The sequence below is a fragment of the Labeo rohita genome, chromosome 9 (assembly GCF_022985175.1).
Source record: "Labeo rohita strain BAU-BD-2019 chromosome 9, IGBB_LRoh.1.0, whole genome shotgun sequence".
NCBI classification, from domain to species: Eukaryota; Metazoa; Chordata; class Actinopteri; order Cypriniformes; family Cyprinidae; genus Labeo; species Labeo rohita.
In genome coordinates this window covers 38,337,022-38,351,346 of record NC_066877.1, presented here as the reverse complement: position 1 = coordinate 38,351,346, position 14,325 = coordinate 38,337,022, and the positions used below count along the sequence as shown (strand labels likewise).

At 35.1% G+C, this 14,325-nt stretch overlaps 1 long non-coding RNA gene across 1 annotated transcript; it reads right to left on the bottom strand.

Moving 5' to 3' along the window:
* Positions 1 to 1,477: 1,477 nt before the first annotated feature.
* LOC127170998 (uncharacterized) lies at positions 1,478 to 3,831 on the bottom strand. Its single transcript, XR_007828441.1, has 2 exons — positions 3,738 to 3,831; positions 1,478 to 2,133 (listed from the first exon to the last, which is right to left on the bottom strand). It is a non-coding gene; the product is annotated as an uncharacterized LOC127170998 (long non-coding RNA).
* Positions 3,832 to 14,325: the final 10,494 nt, after the last annotated feature.

Genomic DNA, 14,325 nt, shown 5'->3' with positions numbered 1-14,325 from the left:
ACACTCACAGCAAACCAGTGGGCCTTGCTTGAAAAAACGAAAGACATGTCTTGAACCGTTTGAGGAGTTTACTAGGAAGGTGAGCTCAGCCACTGCCTCTGCTGCTGATGTTATCCCACGTGTCACTGTTCTCAAACGTGTCTTGTCCATGGAACCCGAGGCCGACTCTGGGATTAAAACCATGAAAAAGACCCTCCTAGAAGCCATAGACAAACGGAGATAGAACGGAGAAAATATGCATATGAATATATATTTTTAAGATACTTAAAAAAACAAATGTCAGAGCATGGGCCTCCAAATGCTCCAGGGCCTCAAAACCCCCTCAGACCCCAGAGGCTTAAACAGCTTGAATATACTTGCTGTTTGCCATGGTGGATTGATTTAATCCATAATCACCATTAAAGGAGAAGTCCACTTCCAAAACAAAGATTCACATGTGCTCACCCCCTTGTCATCCAAGATATTCATGTATGTCTTTCTTCAGTCGTAAAGAAATTGTTTTTTGAGGAAAACATTTCTGCATTTTTCTCTATATATAATGGGCTGATATGGTGCCCGGTATTGAACTTCCAAAATGCAGTTTAAATATGGCTTTAAACAATCCCAAATGTGGTTGTAAACAATCCCAGCTGAGAAAGAAGGGTCTTATCTAGCGTAGTGATCGGTTATTTTCATTAAAAGAATACAATTTGAATACTTTTTATCTCAAATACTAATCTTGCCTTTCTCTCCCTGAACTCTGTGTATTCTGACTCAAGACAGTTAGGGTATGTCGAAAAACTCCCTCAATTTCAAAAGTCATTTCAAAATCATCCTACATCGCTGCAGAAGTTCTGACCCAGTCTTTGCAAAGTGAACATGCAAAGAAGATCAAACACTCTTACAGTAACAAACAAGGTAAAACAGCGATATAGAACAATTCTGAAGTTGAGGAAGAACATGAGTTTTTCGACATACCCTAATTGTCGTGAACCGGAACAAAAACAGAGTTTAGGCAGAGCAAGACAAGGCAAGCGTTTGACATTAAGAAGTATATAAGTTTGAAGCTGCATTTAAACTGCATTTTGGAAGTTCAAAATCGTGGCACCATATCAGTCCATTATATGGAGAAAAATGCTGAAATGTTTTCCTCAAAAAACATAATTTCCTTACTGTGGATGACAAGGGGGGTGAGTACATTATATGTGAATCTTTGTTTTGGAAGTGGACTTCTCCTTTTAGGGCTGCTTAAGAATAGTGTGCACATCAAATTATCTTGACTTATTGAACCTAGGTCAAATTAGTGAGATTGCATTAACTTAAATTGTCATTTATGGAACTGCTTTGGCCCCGATTGCTTTGTTAGGTTATTTCAAGTCAGGTTTTGGACTTAAATCCCCGCTGCTTTTTTTTTAGCACACTATATAAAAAACAGGTCTCTGGGCTGTTTCAAATCAAGGACAATCAAAGTGGTTTCACAAAAGAACAGCTACATTAATGAATTTGGCAGATGCTTTTATTCAATGGGACTTACATTACATTCAAGCTACACATTTAATCATAAAAATAAACTCTTCAAAGAAAGCTATTATTGAGAAGATTCTGGAATTATATCCAGTTTAAACATGCATGTGGCACAGCAATGTTTTCATTGGATAAAAATTCTACTTTTCAGTGCTGATATTTGGTCCGCAAGTCGGACCATGTTGTTCGTTGTTAATTTGAGTCTCATAGTGTACAGGGAGACACTGGTTACCTGCAATATCACAAGCAACAATTACATAATATTCGTCGTGATTAAGTCCTATAACTTGACACTGTTTATTTCTCAAGACACTTTCAACAATGTACACTGTGAACCTTCTATTACTGACGCACAAGTTTCCTCTGTCTCTGATGCCTTGTCCGTTGCAGATGCTTCTAATGTTATTGGTGTCAACTCCACGGAGGAAGGACTGTATAGGTACTCTTTCACAAAGGGCCGTTCTATTTAGGTAATCTGCCCAATCCCTTTGATTGTTCACATCAAAATTCTCGGACAGAATATGTCTGTGTGTAAAATTACTATATGCGCTGTAATCCTGATGCCTCTGGCAGGGTGCCAATCCATGAGTGAAAACCAGAGTCATGAGGAGCATGAGGAAAACCTTCATCCTGAAATCATATGAAGGACTGATAATTAGAGCTGCACAGATAACACATTGCATTTTTTTTAACAATGACTGCAGCAAAGATTTTGAGGAGATTCACCAATAATAACCTTTCATTAGTATGCAGCACTTTAGAAATGTAATATTCTCAGTGCTCTGCGATCATGATCCAAATACACTGACATTTTACAATGAAATTTTAAATACTAATGTTTGTAAGGCTTCAACAAATTGGCTTAGATCAGGTTTAGTTCAAGATTTGACAAACTATTTAAAAATTGGTATGGAGATCAATTTACAATAGCGGCAAGGTCTATAACAAGCGTCACATTGTTGATATATCAAAAACATTTTAATGTTATGTATAATTCAATTAAAATTTATTTAATATCAAAATGTAATTTGTGACTTTTTTATTTTTTAATTCTAATAACATTTTGAAATGTTTGACCAGCACAACCATAAATATGTCGAACAAGTTTTTTTAAAAGTATGTTCAACAAAATTTGCACATAATTGTCAAAATAGCAAAACATCCATGTTTAGTTTACTACATAATTCAGATTCTGTACTTTCTAAATGCATTATAACAGTCACAAAATAGTGTCTGATTGTCTAATTTATTTAATAGAACTTCAGATTTTAACTAGTGTCACTTTCCTCTTAAATGCTGGTTAGATATTTTGTGCTGTAAAAAGAATAAAATGTGTGAAACTGCATTTCTTCTCATGCAAACAGATTGCAATGCCATATAATGACTCACCTGATTTTTGATGAAGTCAAAAGAAAGATAAATCTTTTATTACTGAACTAGCTCTAACTAAAGCTTTTACATAAAGAAGCTTAATATCTTGATGTAAAGAATGACATGCAATAGAAGATACCTATCTGAAATTCAGGGTTTACATGTTAAACTGCATTTGTACTGTACACAGATTTACCTTTGTGCTGTTCCTGAGCTTGTGTGAATGTAAGAGTCTCAATGAGTCTGAGATGCTCACTGGACTGATATTTATTGGCTTGAAGAAATGCGGATGTGAACATACACCACAAACACGTTTCATGCCTTCAAGCTACATTCAGTTCCCTTATTTTTTAGCATTAAATGTGTTAAGAATTTTAATGTGTTATTTTTTCAATAACACAAAAAATGAATGTGTGTGTGTGTGTGTATTAAGTGCTTTGCAGTACACTTTCTAAATGCATTATAATGGTCACAAAATAGTGTCTGATTTATTTATTTATTAGAACTTAAAAAAACTCCTTGTTTAGATTTTGTTTAACTAGTGTCACTTTCCTCTGAAATGCTGGTTAGATATTTTGAGCTGTGAAATGAATAAAATGTGTGAAACTGCATTTCTTCTCATGCACACAGATTGCATTTGACATCATCATTTGACATTTATGGCAATGCCATATAATGACTCACCTGGTTTTTGATGAAGTCAAATGAAAGGCAAATCTTTTATTACTGAACTAGCTCTAAATAAATATTTTAAATAAAAAAAGCTTAATATCTTGATGCAAAGAATGACATGCAATAGAAGATACTTATCTGAAATTCAGGATTTACATGTTAAACTGCATTTGTACTGTACACAGATTTACCTTTGTGCCGTTCTTGAGCTTGTGTGAATGAAAGAGTCTCATTGAGGCTGAGCTGAAGATCAGAAAGTGTCTGAGATGCTCACTGGACTGATATTTATTGACTTGAAAGAAATGGGGTGTGAACATACACCACAAACGCATTTCCTGCCTTCAAGCTACATTCAGTTCCCTTTTTTTTTTTTTAGCATTAAATGTGTTAAGAATTTGAATGTGTTATTTTTTTCAATAACAAAATAAATGAACGTGTGTGTGTACAGTGAGTGCTTTGTGAAAGCTTTTGCAATGGTTTTTTTTTTTTTTTTTTTTTTGCATTTTGTTTTTTTTGTTGTAGCCTTATATTTAACTACGTGGCTGCCCACTGCTCCGGGTGCGTGTTCGCGGTGTGTGTGCGTGTGTTTGTTTGTTCACTACTCACTACTGTGTGTGTGCACTCGGATGGGTTAAATGCAGAGCACAAATTCCGAGTATGGGTCACCATACTTGGCCTTACGTCACGTCCTTTCTTCAAATTTAGCGCAACATTCATTTTGTTTGTAGATGTAACTGCACTTTGAGTGAAATTAACCTGTGACAAATTCAACTGAATGGGTAAGATTTTGAAAGGCTCACACCTCTCAATAAAAGGTCTTACAGCTAAAAATAAATATATCAGAGCAAAAACCAAACTGTAAGATCAAAAGAACTGCCTGTAGAGTTCAGAGACAGGATTGTGTCAAGCCACAGATCTGGGGAAGAATTCAGAAAAAAAATCTGCCGCACTGACAGTTCACAGATGCACGTAGATGCAATGGAAAAAGTTTGGAACAACAAGGACTTAGTTAGAGTGGTGAGCAAGAAGCTGATGGTCACTGTAATTGAGCTCCGTGATCATATATGTAGATGGGAGAAACTTACAGAAGGATAAACATCACTGCAACATTCTGAGCTTTATGACGGTGTGGCCAGACTCAATCCTCTCCTCAGCAAAAACACATTAAAACCTACTTGGGTAATTCAGTGTCAACTCAACCAGAGGTCCCCGGCTCAATTTATTTATTCTTTTCTGAATACACGTGTATAGTGATGAAAGCCAAAATATTGAATGTCATTGATGAATATTTACTGAGTATTTTGAGCGCTATTTTGTAGAGGGAGGTCAAAATGTGGGTAAAAAAGTTTTTCTCCAAAGTTCGCCTGTAACTCAAGTAGTATTAAAGATATCTTAATGCCCTTTTAGATATTGGGTCTTAACAAATTTTACTTTTGGCATCTTTTTTTAATGCCCTATGACATGGGTCTTCAACCGGGGGTCCGTGGCAGTACTGCAGGGGGTCCGCTAATTAATGTTGGATCACAAATTTTTTTTTAAAAAAAAAATAAACGAGTAAAAACATCAAAGATAAAATAGTTAATATCAAAAATATTATAATTATTACATTAACAGCTTTAATAAAATCCTTGCATCCATGTGCAGTCACGTGGATGTACAATACATCAACATAGACTATAAGCACTAAAAAAAAAAAAAACTATGAGCTTGCTAACTTGAAAACGCTAATGGCTAATAATTTATACACAATTTAATTCAACAGAATATCGCTTTGTAATATCTACACCCCAAGGAAGTGACTCATCTGCCTGTTTAGAAACAGCTGGTGCAAATCCAGATGTGGATGCTAATAAACCTGCTGCAGAAGCCCCGGCCAAACGCAAATGAGATAAGTCCAGAAAGTACTCAGAAATGGATTTGGATTTACTCATGAGGACACGGGTGACATTGAATTGCTGGTGTGTGTTATTTGTTCAGATGTACTGTCAAATGAACGCAAGAAACCATTGAAGCTGCAGCATCATTTGGAGACAAACCATGAACACTTGCATGACAAACCACTGGAATACTTTCAGGCTAGCCTCAAATCTTTCAAAGGGCAACAGACAATAATGAGAAAATCAGCTAAAGTTGGTGAGCTTGCTTTGAAAGCAGCATATCAGGTGGCTATCAGGATTGCTCTGTGTAAAAAACCTTATCAAACAGCAGATCTGATATTGCCTGCAGCCACTGATATGTACAAAACAATGTTTTGGAATGACGACTGTGTAAATAAACTGAAAACCATTCCGTTGTCGGATACAACCATTGACGAAATGGTGTCTGATGTGAGAGCGCAGTTGGTAGAGAAACTGAAGCTGGCAGAAGCCTTTGCGTTACAACTGGATGAGACTACAGATGTCACAAAGGATGTGCAACTTTTGGCATTTGTACACTTTGCAGATGGAAATGAAATGTAGGAAGGAATTTTGAAAGTGCATTCTCCTCCCTCTCCTACCTAAAAAGTAAATATCACACAAAACTACACCCTGAATCTGACATGATACTCTGCCTAACAACATCAATATCTCTCAGAATAGACAGACTTTGTGTAACTCACCAGGGTCAGTCATCTCATTATACCATCTTCAACTTAAACTTGAAGGTCATGTAAATGTATAATTTTCCAACTGAAGTAAATTTAAATGTACAGTTCTTTTGAACTTAAAGCTTGAAGGTCATGTAAATGTAATAGTCCACCTGAAGTAAATTTAAATGTACAATATTGCAAAGCTGAAGATCATCTAAATGTATAATTGTCCACCGAAAGATTTTGAAATATATGAAAAAATACATACAATGATGCATGTACAACAACAACAAAGTTCTAATTGTCTCAATATAACTAGCATAATATGATTAGTTTCTGTTAATATCAGTGGCTATGTTTAACACATTTTGTATCAGGGGGTCCCTGACCCATGTCTCCTTGGCGTTGAAGACCCCTGCCCTATGAGATTCAGTTCCAGAGATATTAAAATTTCAATATGGCTCCAGGAGTAAATCATTAAAATGTACACATTTTCAGTGGTCAAAAACCAAATGTGGGACATTTTGAAAAAATATGATACTTCTTTTAAGAAGCTGATGGTCACTCTAATTAAGCTAAGGAATGTCTGAGGAACAAATAATCTTGAAACTGGAGATGTATCTTGTTTCTTTCTGTCAAGACAACTGCATTGAACATACCTGTCTGAGTGCAGGTCAACTCATGAAGTAATAAAGATATTGCAATGTAATTTTAGATTCTAGTTGTTAATAAACCTTTCTTTTGGAATCTTAATTTTCAAGGCCCTACATCATTCAGTCCCAGAGATATGGGAATCTCAATGAGGCTCCATGTCCATGATTGTTGAATGTTACCCATTTTCAGTGGTCAAAAACCAAATGTTGGTCACTTTGCATGTAGCTGATGCTTATTTTATTTAAAGAACAATGTCTGAAGAAGAAATAATGTTGAAATTAGAATTTTATCTTGTTTCCTTCTGTGAAAGCAGTTGTATAGAACATACCTGTCTGAGTGCTAAACATGCACTGAAATGGTCAAGTTGAGGCACTTTACCTTGCTTTCTGTAGTGAGTTCATAAGATTCTATATTTGAATCAGTTTCAGGTGTATTTGGAAGAAGGGATTTTGTTCACTTTAACAGCTTTTGAAACTACCAAGAGTTTAAACGTGCAGTATTGTAACATGTTTAAAACCAATCCCACACCTCATAGGGAAGTGTGGCTGCTTTTGCCACAAATTGCATTCACATCAATAAACCACGTTTTGCCTCACCTGGATTATTAGAATTTTTTATTTAGAATTTTTTTTTCTTTTTTATTGCTCTAAAATATGATTGTCATAGATCAAGGAATATCCACTGCTACACATCCACAGGGCACAATTGGCAGAAACATTGATAGTACCTCAAACATTTAACGTCTCTCACACTGGGTAATTCTAAACCCTAGTAAAATGGAATCCTGGGTAATCTTATTTTACATTTCACAATGTTCACACTTTATCTAGAGTTAACAATTAATCCTGGTCATTCATAATCTGACATGTCACAATGTACAATCCTAATCCTAGGGTTACTGTTATTATTTGTATATTTGCATTGTAAACAGCAATGACTAGATAAACACAAAACTACATTTGGTTTTTGAGCTGCACTGAGATCTTGATATCTCTGCGATTAAACCATACAGGGCCTTAAAAATGAAGATTCCAGGAGAAAAGTTTCTTAGGAGCCAGAACATAAAATTATATTAAGAACTTTAATACTTCTTGAGTTACAGGCATACTGTACAAATGTTGGAAAAAGAATATTTATTCTTATTTATAGGTATTTAAATAGAAAATGTATAGGTATTTTCAATGCAGTTGTTCTGACAGAAAGAAACGAGATACATAGTTTTAACGTTATTTGTTCTTCAGACATTCCTCTTAAAAAGAAGTCTCATATTTTGCAAACTGACCCACATTTTGTTTTTGACCACTGAATGTGTGTAAATTTTAACGATATACTCCTGGAGCCATATTGAAATTCCAACATCTCTGGAACTGAATCTCATAGCGCCTTAAAATAAATAAGCCCAAAGTAAAGTTTGTTAAGACCCAATATCTAAAAGGGCATTAAGATAACTTTAATACTTCTTAAGTTACAGGCATGCAAACTTTGAAGAAAAACATTGGCACGTAATGCAACAAAGATTGCTAAAAATTTAAGATTTTACTAATAGAACTACCAATATCTGTGTAAAAATAAGATAATGATGCTGCCGTCTTTCTGAAGTCATTTTTACCCACTTTTAACTTGACTCTAAATTTCAGGTGAAAATTGCCATTTTGACCTCCCTCTACAAAATAGTGGATTACTCAGTAATTCAAATAAATATTCATCCATGATATTTAATATTTTGGCTTTCATCACTATACACATGTATCTTTCTTCAGAAAAAAATATTTTCAAATTTCAACCAAATTTTCAAAAGTTTTTGAAATTTGGTTGAATTGACATGGACTAACACGCTTAGAATGTGCCAAAAAAATAAATAAATAAATAATAAACACATGAAGGACTCTCAGGCTGTGAGAAACAAGATTCTCTGGTCTGATGAAGCTCATTTCGAAGCATCATGTATGGAGCAAAGCAGGCACTGGTCATCACCTGCACAGCAGCATCCCAACAGTAAAGCATAGCAGTAGCAGCCTCATGCTGGGGGGTATTTTTCAGCATCAGGGACTGAGGGACTCATCAGGGTATAAGGAAAGCTCAACCCAGCAAAATCTAGAGATAGCCTTAATGAAAACCTAGTCCAGAGCATTCAGAACCTCAGACCTCACCTTCCAACAAGACAATGAGCCTAAGAACACAGCAAGAGTGGCTTATGGACAACTCTGTGAATGTCCTCGAGGGGTCCAGCCAGAGCCTGGGCTTAAACCCAATCAAACATTTCTGGAGGAAAAAGAAATTTCTGTTGGCCCCCATCAAGCTGGTCACATCATACCCAAAAAGACGTGAGGATGTAATGGTGCTTTAACCAAGTACTGAGGTAAGGGTATAAATATTTATGCCAAATACTTTTTACAGTTTTTTTTATGCAAAATACTTTTTGCAAAGTTGGATATGAATACTTTCACAAGGCACTGTGTGTGCTTCCTTTTTTTGTAGTGAGAACATTTGCTATTCTCACACTGCTTTTACCACTATTTCAGTAATTCAAGTAATTTGCTATAGCCTTTTTTTTAGAGACCCTTTTTTCTTATTAATTTTGCAAAGGTAATTAAAAAGTGGTATTTTCATTTAAGTACAGTGAACATCTATTAATATTCGAGTAAAGTGAACTACCTCAGTTTAGTAAATTTTACTTTTAGGAGCCTACTTATACATACTGTACAGTTTTTCCAACTAGTAGGCTGACCGATCTCATACATTCATACAAATGACAAATTGAGAGATTATTTTGATGCACATATAACCTTGCCAAATTACCTAGATAAGGCACTTTATATATAATAGGGAGAAAGAGTTGCTTGGTATTATGCTTTCTGTTCGTTTTTATTATTATTATTATCAGTAGTAGTACATGTGAGGAAATTTGCTATCCTCACGCTGGTTTTAGCACAGTGGTTTCAAATGTGGGAGACAAGAAATAAATAAAGTAACGAATAGCATCTTTAAATGAGTCTCTATTCTTCTGTGATTGAGTAATTTTCTTTGGTAATTTTTTCTGTGTAATTTTAGCCACAGAAAACCCTCAGTTAACTCAGCACTAGATTTACATGTGTGAGAACGTCTGCATTTCTCATGCTGGTTTTACCACTATGGTCATTAAAAAGTAAAGAATAGCATTCTTATTCATTACAATGATTTGCTTATTCTACTGTTTTGTAAGTGCTAATTTTGACTAATTAATGAATTTTAATGAATTTTTCAATTTGAAAAAAAAAAACAAAACAAAACAAAATCCATCAAAATGTAATGACTTACAATAACGTGGCATGTGGTGCATTTTTCTTTTCAGGTGGAATCTTTCTTCTCTAGTTTTGACTTACCTGCAGTTGATGAAATTAGTGAGTGTATTCAAAATCAAGACTACAATTTGTCAGTTTGATCTTATTCCCACATATCTGGTTAATCTTGTTTATCTTCTCTTTTACCGCTGAAAACTCAAATCATACATTCCTCTATTATTAATGGTATTAATTATTATTCCTCCATCTCTTAAAGTTACAGCCATGTAGCAGCTCTCAATGTAATAACTGCACATGATGTAAAAAGTGCACATAATGCAATAAGTATTACATTATTATTGTAATAAATTCAATAATATTGTACTACGTTCATAATGTAGCAACTTTTTCAAAATGTAATAAAATCTTGAGCTCATGATGTAATAATTATTAAATTTTAAGAAATATATTTCATTATAAACTCACTAAAAATATTGTCATACTGTCATAATTGTAATAGGCTTTTTAAACATAAAACTTTTGCAGGGAGTTTTTTCCCCCACAGAACTTAAGACTGTAATGTTAGATTTCTCTCTAAATTAAGTATGACAGGTAAGAACGAAGAGATATACATTTATCTAAAGTTACAATAACATTAGACCGTTTCCCAGGAGGTATACATAATGTTGCATTTAAAAAAAACAATAATAATAAAATAAATGAAATTAAGGAATTCATTCAATTTAATAGGCTCATTCTAACTTAGTGTCCATATATAGTGTCTATATAAATCCTTAATATGGTTTCTACAGCTAGGACCTGCAGTTCCTAAAAGGAATTAAGTTTATTACTACACTAAAAAACAGTTAAAGTTAGCAGGTGCATAGGATAGTGCTAGCATAGGTCCCACTTCAAAACACACAATATTTTTACTCTTTTGTGAATGATTACCTGTCAGGGTCTTTCGGGAAGTGATGAAAGGCAAGATCTGTAGATTCACACTGATAGTTTTTGCAGTGGATTGCCGAACATTGTGTCCTTTTATTCCACTTTGACTTCACTTTTGTGTTCATTCTGAGTTCTTTCAGTGTATCTGTGTTGTTCTCCAGTTGGCCACCAAAGTGCCACCTAGTGGCTATTACCCAAAAAGCATCAGAGTTTTGCCTCTTGGTATTCTAACTTTTTGATTGTTTCAGCTGAAGAAAGGTTTGTAGTCTTAATCATTTGAAGTGTTTGAATTAATGCAACACGTTCAATCTATTTTATATAGTTTATATTTGATTTCGCTCCCTGTGTAGTGATTCAGATAATCGTAAACACTAACTCAAAACTCAGAGTCAATTGGAAGAGTTGCTTCACAAAATGATTCACTGTTTCAAATTGCTCGAATCGTGGGTCTCTGATGAGACCTGCTGCTCAAAACAGTGTCAACGACAACGACAAACACAAATGTGTAATGACAACTTTTACAAACATCTGTACATGTTTTTCTTGTTGTTGTGATGACAACCTTAAAATACAGTAGCATTTTTTTCAATGTGTAGTCGATTAAATGTAATATACTAGAGATGCACAGATACTGAATTTCTCTGCCGATACCGATAGCCGATTATTCAGAACGATATTGGCCAATACCGGACTCTAGACTGCAATAGTTTTTTGAGAATGTGCGAGTTAAAACGTGATTGCATTTGTGCCAGTGCATGATCTGCTTTGCTCCATGCATAAAGCGTGCTGCAGACAGTGCAGCAGGAGTCAGATTTTACTGATTACGTGAAGTGAGTGAGAGAAGCGACGTGAATTCAAAAGGGAAAGGGAAAGGGAAAGCGTCCGAAGCCCGGCTTATAGCACAGCAAAAGAGGAATTTCTGTTCACAAAATTCAAATCACAAATAATACTGATGAAAATGAACGGGTTAAATGTGAACCACTTTTGTTAACAATAATAAAATGATGTATGTTTCTAGTAGAATGTCCCATTCTTATCAGAAGTAAGAAAGCACAGAGCTCTTTGTGATTATTAGATTCGATGCACGCTACATGCATACAGGCATGTAGAGAAAAACTGCAGATCTGGCAATGCTGGCTTAAACTACGGGTGAGTCATATAGTCAAAATGGCCTGGTTTAATATTGCTATTTGTAACTGTTAATGCCTAATTGTCACGTTAATTTTGACAGCCCTAAATTCAACAGAGATTTTCTTCACTCACAGTATGAGTTGCAGTCTGACCCACTGCCTTTTGATTGACAGGATACTATTGGCCCTGATCATCGGCTGATTTTGAACAATTGGCCGATGGCCAATAGTGAAATAAATTGCTTTTATCGGCCGATACCGATTGTTGACTGATACATCGGTGCATCTCTAATTAAAACCTATGTTAATCAAACCTCAATAGTAAGTTAAAGTTTTGAGTGTTTGTCTAATCAGGGAGGTGTTCCAGAAAGCAGGTTATGTGACATACCCATGTATGTTTCAGTTCCACTTTCAGTTCCAAAAACGGAGGTAACTTTCAGGGTATGTAAGTAGCCATAGCAACTTGCTCTCTGAAGATAACCTGCTCCGGAGTAGGTTATGTTTCAGGGTTAGCTTATTTCATATATATATATATATATATATATATATATATAGATGTATGATATGTAAATTATAAAGCACTAATATAAATAAAATATAATGGAATAATATATTATTCTAATATGGTTATTATATTTATTTTAATGGCATATAAAATAATTATCTGTATAAATTATAAAACACTATTATGACAAGGTAATGTTTATTTCAGTTTATACATCATGAACCTGCATTTTCTATAATGTATTTTCATAATAAAAATACATATCTGGTATGACTTATATAATTAGCATCAAACAAACAATATAAATCTTATTCTCACGGATTAGAAATTAAATGGAAAAAAAAAGACTGCACAACCACCAATAAGGTGGCCATATGCACTAAGTATGTAACTGACCTTTTGAACGATAGAAGAAAAAAAGAACCAGTATATGATCCGTCGCTCTGTTGAGAATGTCTTGCGTGTTAACCAGGAACATATTCTGAGTTGAATCAACTTATTCCCGGTTGGGTTTTTGGAACCAGCACACCTTGAGTAAGAAAGGTTTGGGTTAATCAACCTAGAGTTCAAGGTTTAGCAGATCGTAACCTTGCTTTCTGGAATACACCCTGTTGTGGTTTCCCCTCTTCCCCGTCAAAGAATTACTCTTGAGTCTTGGGTTTTGATGCCAAAAGATAGACTTTATTGCCGAAACAATCAAGCCGAGTTGTCTATAGAGAACTGATCTTTACTTGGTTGAGGACAGCTTTTTATACTGGTCTTCTCACGCAAGCATGTCAACCTGAATTATTGGGGGGTCCCTAAAGTAAACACTATGGGGGAGACAGATGTTTCATATACCTTGGTTTTACTAGTAACTCTCCAAATAAGGGCATACTGTGCTCGACCATCACCAGTGGGCCCCTAACAATAACAGTATGTGCTTGTCCAGCAAAATATAAGGTAGAACTATAATGGTAAAATAATTTGGACACAATTCCTTTATATTTTAGTTAATAAAATCTTCCTCAACCCCTGATAATGTAGGTCCATTAACTATCACTCTGACTGACTCCCTTACCAATGCACTGACTACTGAACTAGGGCTGATTGAGGCACACCCAGAGATTAACATCAGCAGTCAGAGAAGAGGTGGTAGGGTATAGAATGGAGAGGAGAACATTATATTTTCTGTCTGTCTTGAGGTTTTGCTATATTTTGTTTTGGTATTAAGAGACCTTGGCAAGTAAAACTCCAGAGAATAAAGAGAACAGGACAGACTGATATTTGTTCTGTTCAGCCGGGTCCATGTCTTGTGCCATTTCTTCTTAGCAGCTCTGAGCTTGGTTTTGTGGTCACAAAGAACATCTGTATGCAAGATAACTGATGCTTTAGAGTGCAAAAGTAGTAACACAAGAGTGTTAGTTTTGTGGATGGATTTCCTTGTGTTTTTTTTTTAGTCATTCCACTTTTCCTCACAATTTTTTTGTATTATTTAATCTGCTTCTTGATGTTCCTTCAGCACTTCTGTCAGAATCTGACACACTCCGTTCAGTTCATGAATCTTTCTCCTAACGAACTGATGATCTAAATCAGGTGTCCCCAAAATGTGTCTGTGAAGTTTCAGCTCAAAATAGGCCACAGATAATGTATTATATTATTTTGAAAATGCTTGAGTGGAAGCACAAACAGGCTGTTTTCGTGCATGTCTCTTGAAATGCAAAAGAGGTGCTG